The sequence below is a fragment of the Falco peregrinus genome, chromosome 4 (genome assembly GCF_023634155.1).
Source record: "Falco peregrinus isolate bFalPer1 chromosome 4, bFalPer1.pri, whole genome shotgun sequence".
Taxonomy (NCBI): domain Eukaryota; kingdom Metazoa; phylum Chordata; class Aves; order Falconiformes; family Falconidae; genus Falco; species Falco peregrinus.
The window spans coordinates 16,122,292-16,131,624 of record NC_073724.1 but is presented as its reverse complement, the minus strand read 5'-3'; the positions used below and the strand labels follow the sequence as shown (position 1 = coordinate 16,131,624).

The window sequence follows — 9,333 nt, the reverse complement described above, 5'->3', positions numbered from 1 at the left end:
GCACTGTAATAGAAGTGAATGTCTATCTAGAAGTTAGTTATCCATTATCCAGAAATTAAATATCCATTGGGAAGTTAAAAATTCTTCAACTGTCACAAACACAAAATTCTTCTTTATGTCTGCATGCATTTTTATTGTGACATTCAATAATGGAATTGTTCCTTCTCACATCTCTGTCAGTCTTGCTTATTCTCCGAAGGAAGGAAGCTCCACAAAGCAGGAGTGAAGGAATTGCCCATTGCGGAAGATGATGACTGTGCTTGTGGTCCTGAAGAAGTTCAGTCCACAGGCCAGAGCTGGCCCTCCAGAAGACTTTTGCATCCTGCAAAGGTGGGTGCTTACTCTTTTTGAAGGACATGCTCTTGAGACAGGAACCTGTCAAGTCACAGACTGATCCTTCAGTTCTGAGAGGTTTTGCATGTTGTATTTGCAGGAAGCGACACAAGGTGCTGAAAAGAAACACTAAACCATTCCAGATCGGTCACAGTATCATGCAGAGTTGAACACTTCTTGTGTGTGTATCTTTCCTAGCTCTAGACCACAAAGAAAAGAAAAAAAATTACTCTAGATAAACTGTTTTAAATGAGATTGAAATTCTGAAGCCATTTAAAGACTGAAGAAAATCTTACTCATTGATAGTGCTATGGAGACTTAAGTACCAACTGTGAATATGGAGTGGATTTCATCAAAAGAAAACTTGAACGTTGCTTAAAACCCTTCTGAGTCCTTCTCTTGACCCAGTCAGCATCACCTCAATCATCCACGGACTTCAGTTCATCCATGGACAGTTCTTAACCAAACAATGAAAAAAAAATCTTTTTCTGAGACTCAGCTCGTAAAAGGTCAGTAGCAGGGACTTTGTTTCCCTTCGCTACTTTTTAAATGTTACATTCTCAATAGGTTTTCATCCATTTTGTGCTGTAGTCAAGGGCCCTGCCACTCCTGTCAGATGAAATGGCATTATCTGATGGCCATCAGAAACAAATGTTTCAAGAAATCAGGAATTATGAGAGGAAATGTCTGCCCTCTGTCCACTAACAGCTGAGGTCATCTATCACTGCCAGTAAAGCATTTTTGGTTTTGTGTCCTGGCCCAAATCCAGACTGTGCCAGGCCTAGGAGATTAGTTGTGATTAGATGATGTTATAGTTGGCCTTTAGTTAGCTTCCCTTCTTTCTCATCTTAGCAATCAAAAATCAGAAATCAGGTCACAAAAACATAAGATTGGCTTTAAAAAAAAATGGGTTTTTAGCAGGTTCACTGTGGAACATCTTTATTTGTCTACTGCTACTTACATTTTTGAGGTTTACTTCCATCAGGCTGTCTTCGATAACCATTAAGGTTAGAAGCTTACATTTAAAAAAAAAAAAAAAAGGAAAAGAAAAAGGAAAACTCATTTGTCAGATGACTTCAGAATAACTGCAATTAGACTCAGGAAAAATCCTTCAACATTAGTCTCATGGTATGCATCTTATATTTCTCTAGCTTCTGAAATCCTACTTTCAGAATTGCTTGCAAACAGAAGCTTTCATATACTTCATGAAAAAGTTATTGTAGCATTTCTGGTTTGCTTGTAAGGAAAAAAAAAGTAACAAAAATGAATTTAGTGCTATCAGATATCTAAATCAAATAAACTGGAGAAATCCACAAAATAATGGGTGTCTTGGTCCTCTCATGGAAGTACATCATTTTATAAATGTACTTTGACATTAATCAACTTTGTCATTTCTACCTTTTACATGATCTTTATGACTCAAATTTTAAGATCAGACTGGAAATAAAATAATAATAATAAAAAAAAAAAACTTTAAAGGGTGCCCATAGATGGTGAATATTTGAATAAACAGATAAGTCTTCTGGAACTAAAGCTCTTCAGTGAAATATAAGCACGTTTCATTTAGCTATGAAAGCACTGGGCACATTACTTCTTTATTTGTATAAACAGTGTCCATGACTGGGTGCTTTTTTCCTTAACATTTCCCACTCCTGCTGTCTAAAAGACTTGTAGGCGGGTCAACAAAGATGAGAAAATTAATAGACATCAATACCATGTGAGCAATAATATACACCAATAGACACCATTTCAACTCAATGCAAAATGAGACAACAGTTAAAATAGTAATGATTTTCAAGAGATGGACAACATTAGCATTTTTTATTTTTTAAGTTTCAGGTGTCTAAGAGAAAATCCACTGTAGACAGAAGCACAGCATGCAGTTGCAGTGCATGTGTACCTGTCCAAGGCCATGTGTACATCCAGGGAGTGAAGAAGGATGGGAAGCCGTAGGCTGAAGTTTTCCCAGAGCACTTGGGTACAGGATTTTCTGCCACCATCTGCTGTGATTAGTAGAATACAGCTCAGTGCTGTGGCGAAACGAAATGGAAACAGCTAAGACTCTGAATCTGCGTTCTGTAGCAGTCAGTTTGTCAGACCATGGATGCTTCAACGTGTCACTTTTATTCCAAATAAAAGCACAGAAATCCTCTTCAAGCAACTGTCAGTTGACCAGAACTGGAATGAAGAGACTGTAAATAGATCGTAAGAAATTTCCACAGGGAAATGCAAGGTGGAAAGACGTTGTTGTAAAGAACATTTCTGCCCACGATCTTTGGTTTAAAAACATACACAAGAATGAGACTTAAAAAGCAAGCATTCAGACAGTATACTTCTGTATTTTTTATTATTTTACACCTTGAATTGTAAGTAGCTGTGTTAGCAAAGTACACCAGAGGCACAGAGGACTGATGTGGAGGCAGATGAAGCTGAGTACCACCCAGCAGGGAACGAGCTGGATGCTTCTCTCTCCTCCACTTCAGCCACAGCAGTCAGGGATACAATAAAGTCAGGTCACTGAAGACCACACAGAGGACAAGGCTTGAGGAAGGGGGTGCCAAGGGCACACAAATGTCCCTCCCCGGGAGTTAGCAAATAGTATGATTATGACTGGATCTGTCAAGGTGCAGATGAATCTACAAGCTGATTTGCATCACACTCATGCCTTGTTGTTGTTCCAGAAACATTCATATGCTCTTTCCAATTTAGCAACTCCAGATACACTTGAGCTTCAAATGTATGATTAAATTATTAAGGTCACGAAATACTGCAATTTCAAAGAGACTTGCTTAGATTATATTTGCTGGCAACACAAGGTGGGCTTTAAACTGGTGTCGGCTGCTCAGAAGATTCACTCCCCAGAAGAATGTGTCACTTTCTCCCAATCAGTATAGAGGCGAAGGAACCCGTCCATGTTAAGATCTGATGCCATGAAATCCTAAGGCTGGACTGAAAAGATTGACTACATCACACAGTGAAGAAGAAAGAAAAGATATGTGTCAGCAGCCATTCAAGTGTGTACAATAGCACTGCTATACATATTAGTAACTAACCATTTTTTAAGTTTTGCAAAAAAATCCAAAACTAAGTGAAAACACTCAGACAAAATATGCTGAATCAAACAGCTAGGGGAGCTTCCCCTCAAAAGACACATTTTCCAAAGGATGATTAAGAAGTCTTGATAAAATGTCATTTTCCAAAATGAAAATATTATTTCAGAAAATGTCGACTGGCTGTTTCACCTAAATGCCAAAAGTCAACAACTAATGTCTTTCACAGAAATTCAGTAACAATCCTCTCTTTACTGGAGAAGAAACAGAAGTTTTGATTCTGTTCCAGTGAAAAAGCCACCACCTTCTGCATCATACTGCTGGCCACGTTTGACAGCAGGATGCTGTACAAATCTAACTTCTCCCAAATCACGCTTGACACTACAGACCACAGGAGAATGCAGTCATTCTTTCTAACGTCACAGGTATAGTAAATCTTGTTTTGTTGCATAAATAATATATGTTAAAAAGTTATCTGAGCTTCCATGTAGTCTGGGTTTGGGAATTCTTTGGAAAGGTAGAGGGATTTATTTATATTTTTATTTAAAGGAAATTTACCAAAACATGCACCATGCTAAAATAATTGCAAAGTTTTGGGACAGAAAGCAGGTATCTGAAAGTCAGTGAAGACTACATACGTATACCGGTTGTTCATTTTCATGATTTCTCCATCTTACCTTGTCTCTTATCATGCCTCTCTTCAGGGCCATTGTGGTCAATCAGCAAACCGTCCTCAGGAGAGTTTCAATACCTGAGCAGAAAACGGTGTGTCAAGTACGTAGTTCCAGGCTTAATTTCACATTTCCTGACTCTGGTGAACTGTAGCCAACCATACCTTTAACCTAATTTCAGCACATTTTGTGCCCGGGAATATACCTGTATTGGTATCTGCTTGGCAGTTGAACCTGGAATAGTAGAATAAAAGTGCCTTAAAGGATTGTGAGTGGTGAATACATGGAATACACATCTGGCTGGAATACACAGACAGATTTTGCTTCTCCGTTGACCTCACTATGCATTATGAACATTGCATAGCTGAATCATTTTGGTTCTGAAGCTGTGCTTATTTCTGGTTCATCAGGGTCTGATCCTAGAAACCCTGAGATTGGAGGTGCTTAAAAGCTTCCTGCGGAGCCCAGCGTCCTTGCAAAAGACAAACCTCGGTGAACTTCACATTTTCTTGTTACCTCTGGGTTTCATAAGCAAAGAGGTAATCTCTGCAATTTAATGTCATTACTGTGCTTTTCTTCAGTCAGTTTGGCAGAGATTCATCTCGCTAACTTTAGATATTTAAAGGTGCACTGAAAATCAGAGAACACTGATTGTCTGGGTTCCCTTGAGAACCTGTGGAAAGTCAGGAACCTCTCAGCAGCACTTCGTCACACCTGTACCACATACTTATCTTGGCAAGCGATGAATCACTTGCTGGAGGTGCATTTACCTCAACAATGATTCATTTTAGCCCTGAATAGTCTGAAGAACTATCTTTAACCAGATGTTTAACTTTTAGACAAGCTAAAGTTCAATGAATCCCATCTGAAAGTCCTAAATAGTCTTTGCTGTTTATTTTGCTGTATTTCAAGTTAGAGGAGAAACAGAGTTTATTCAGTATGACCTAGTTTGGCCAATTTCCCTAGTGACTTCATATGATGTGTTTGTTATATATTTACCCACTTATATGAATGGTACCAGTACGTTGTGGTTTAACCCCAGCCGGCAACTTAAGTACCACACAGCTGCTTGCTCACTCCCGGCAGCCCAGTGGGATGGGGAGGAAAACTGGGAAAAGGTAAAGCCCGTGGGCTAAGATAAGAAACTTTAATAATTGAAATAAAGTAAAATATAATACTAATATAATATTAATAATTGTAATGAAAAGAGAGGTAACAAAATGAGAAAGATAAATATATAAACCTCAAGGAAAAAACCACAAGTGATGCACAATGAAACTGCTCACCAGCCACTCACTGATGCCCAGCCAGTCCACGAGCAGCAATCCCCCCCAGCCAGCTCCCACCATTTCATACACTGAGCATGACATCCCACGGTATGGAATATCCCCTTGGCCAGTTCAGGTCAGCTGTCCCAGCTGTGTCCCCTCCCAGTTTCCCGTGCCCCTCCAGCCCTCTCGCTGGCAGGGCCTGAGAAGCTGAAAAGTCCTTGGCTTAGTATAAACATCACCCAGCAACAACCAAAACCATCACTGTGATATCAACACTGTTCTCCCAGCAAATCCAAAGCACAGCACTGCACCAGCTACTGAGAAGAAAATTAACTCTATGCCAGCTGAAACCAGGACACAGTACAAGGAAGAGGATTCTGTGGCCTAGAAGATCCCTTTCAAGAGGAACAAAAAGGTGCTGGAGTGTGTCCAGAGAAGGGTAACAAAGCTGGTGAAGGGTCTGGAGCACAAGTCCTATGAGGAGCAGCTGGTGGAGCTGGGGTTCTTTAGTTAGCAGACAAGGAGACTCAGGGGGGACCTTATTACTCTCTACAACTAACTGAAAGGAGGCTGTAGGCCAGTGGGGGTAGGTCTCTTCTCCCAGATAACAAGTGACACAACAAGAGAAAACAGCCTCAAGTTGTGCCAGGGGAGGTTTAGACTGGATATTGGGAATTTCCTCACTAAAAGGGTGGTCAAGCATTGGAACAGGCTGATGAGGGAGGTGGTGGAATTGCCATTCCTGGAGGTATTTAAAAAAAAAAACATAGATGTGGTGCTCAGAGACATGGTTTAGTGATGGGCTTGGCAGTCCTGGGTTAACAGTTGGACTTGATGATCTCAAAGGTCTTTTTGAACTTAAATGATTCTATGATTCTATGATAAGAAGTATATATCATACCTTTATACTGAAAGAGATCTGAGACGGGGCCTCACAGCTGCCTCTGACTGTAGTCCCATTCAGCTGAATGCTGTATGCCATGTGATCCTATAAATGTAACTGAAATATGTTATGATAGTCAAATTAGCTTAGAACTGGTTTGTTTTCTTTTGCCATATTTCATGGTTTTGATGTCAGTTTCACTGCCTTGTAACATCAGACCAAGAATTTTCTTATACACAAATGTAGAATTTTTGGTAGATATATTAGATGTGTGTAGTAATAGCAGACATCAACAAAAAAGGTAAATATAATTCCATTATACACAAAAGAAAAGGAACAAAATTTATAGACAATAAAACTTGAAGCAAGCTGTGTAGCAGTAATTCCCCTTTTTTCTTGGTCTTAAATTAATATGGACAGAGGTAAAATAAAACACAGAGCAAGTGTACACTTGAGGGACATGGAAAAACAAAGGCCTGTTATTGAAAGGATCTGTTGATAAAGAAACCTGAGAGTTGAACAGGAGAGTCAAGACTTCACATTTAATTTATATAACATGCAAACATAAATACAGACATTTTTTCACTTATATGTAATACAAAAGAAATGCAAATACTATGACCACTATGGGGGGTTCATGGAAAAATTCTTACTGAACCAAGTAGAAAATTTCCATTATTTGAATTGTACAAGAATATGTCTCCATTGTGTTTCTACTCTGCCTGAATTCCATCACATACTACTTTCGATTTAGTGGCTAGGTTCAGTGACTAAATCCTTACAAAGCCAGAACTTTCAGAGAACCTGCCTAATTGGTCTTGTTTGAAAACTGCAGCCCTCAGTCTCTTACAGCAAGACAGCTAACAGAAGTAAAACACCTTCAGTATAACTGAGAAAGACTGTTAGGACCTAAAATTGAATTATAGTGAGGTAGGAGTTGTGACGGCCACTTGGAGAAATTTTTTTCATGAAATGATGAAGAAAAAGACCTTCTTGTCTATAATCAATACGACTGTTCTACTAAATCAATTTTTACTTCGCCATTAAAATGAATAGATTAGCAGAGATACAAGGGCAGAGTCAAAGCCACTGACAATAAGTCAAAGCAAATAGGATTTGTTCTTTTCAGCATTACTGTCAGAGCATAAACACGCAGTGTTGTTCATGATCAGATGTTTCTTCCACCTGCTCATTGCTTGCAGAGGCATGGACACCAAGCATTGTATGCCAGGTCCAGCTTCTGCAATTTCTAAACATTTCTGTATGTCATGAGCTCTGTTATAAGCACATGTAAATGAAGGAACGTGCTCATAAAATTCAGACTCCCTTAACCCATCCTTCTTTTTGGACTCTTTGACGTACTCTTTACACAAGGTAAAGCTGAGAAGTGGCTGAGGGCTCAGCCTGTAACAGCGTTCAGTCCCTCAGTCAGGCAGTCTTGCACACCTGCCCAGGGAGTCACAGGTCAGTGGCAGGTTTTTCTCACTGGTTGGTTCTTTTCCAGATCACCTATCTTATTGTTTAGGATGTTTGCATCTGAATTACCAAGTTTCTCTACCGAATGCCCCTTTGGGATTTCACTCAGTGTGAGATGGTAAGAGAACAGAGAAGGTGAAAGTTGGTGTATCCAAAATGCAGGTGGCAGTTTGGTCATATCATATACAGACTTCATACGTTCACATGGAGTTCATAAACTCTGTAGGTGGATTGCCTCAAATCATCACAGAGGCAGACTTACTAAAAATGATGAATGGTGCTTAGATAGCAAGATACTTTGGTTTCTTGCAGGTAAGAACTTCTCTTACTATAAATGTTGGGCCAGGGAGGGTTTTTCATTTTGATTTTGTCCTACAGGAGTAAATTTCCTCTGTGTCATGAAGTTTTGCACACATCTGGGCCTGGTACTAAGAGCAAATGAATTCATTCGCCATGCAGAGACAGTGAAAGGCTCCTTAAGCCTTCAGAATAGAAGCTCTTAAAGGCTTTGCAGATAAGCTTTTAAGTGCTTTGCAGATAAAATCAAAAGGTGAAGATAAAAATAGAATAAAAGGAATTAAAAATGGCATGCATTTAAAAGCCTTACCTCCTTTTGTCCCTATAAACACAATGAGCTAACAGGTTAATTACTTTCAAAAAAGTGAAAATTAGATTGTGACGACAATTTGGTACATTCATCACTAATGTGGACCATTTCTTCAACATTTAATGAATACCCCTTTTTAGGCTTCTTTTCCTTTCCTTTCTGCAGTGAGAATTACTGCAGATATTTCTGTTCACTCTTAAAAGTATTCACAAAAATTGGTTCTTGCAATTTGCACACTTTTTATTGTCACTTCTATTCCTATAAAATTGAACTGAGATGGCTAAGACAGACCAGGGTAGTTTCATGTAATCATCAGCCTGAAAATCATTCAGATCGTTCTCTCCAATCATTTTTACGCAGAATTATTTTGTTTCAAACATACCTCTTTCATAATGCTTTCTCAAATTGTTCACTCACCCTGCCTCCCAAGAAAAGAAGCAGCAGCAGATTTTTCAGGTTTCTAATAAATTGACACACATCAGATTGAATATAAAAGTGACTGTTCCTGTCTGTACTTACAGATGTGCCCAACGGCCAAATAACAACAAAAAGTAACTTAGGACAAGGTTCAAGGACCTGCTCTGAATCAGAAAATGGGAGGATTTAGAGATTTAATAGCAGAAGAGCCATTTCCATTATGAAATCAAACTTCAATCACAATACAACAGATATTCAGACAAGACCAGCTAGTGCATGCATACCCCAAATCATATTTTGCAGCACCCTTGAGGATGTATCTCATAGAATAAACCATAGAAACATAGAACCATTTAGGCTGGAAAAAGACCTTTGAGATCAGAAAGTCTGACAATTAAACCAGGACTGCAAATACACAACTAAACCATGCCTCTGTGCACCACATCTATGTGTTTTTTAAACATCTTCACGGGTGATGATTCCACCACCTCCCTCAGAAGCCTGGTCCAATACTTGACCCCCCTTTTAGTGAAGAAATTTTTCCTAATATCAGTTCTAAACCTCCCCTGGCACGACTTGAGGCCACTTCCTCTTGTCGTGTCGCTTATAACATAGGAGAAGAGAC

General features: G+C 39.2%; 1 long non-coding RNA gene across 1 annotated transcript; it reads left to right on the top strand.

Moving 5' to 3' along the window:
- Window positions 1-268: 268 nt before the first annotated feature.
- LOC129784338 (uncharacterized) lies at window positions 269-4,571 on the top strand. Its single transcript, XR_008746938.1, has 4 exons — window positions 269-330; window positions 434-842; window positions 2,167-3,808; window positions 4,088-4,571. It is a non-coding gene; the product is annotated as an uncharacterized LOC129784338 (long non-coding RNA).
- Window positions 4,572-9,333: the final 4,762 nt, after the last annotated feature.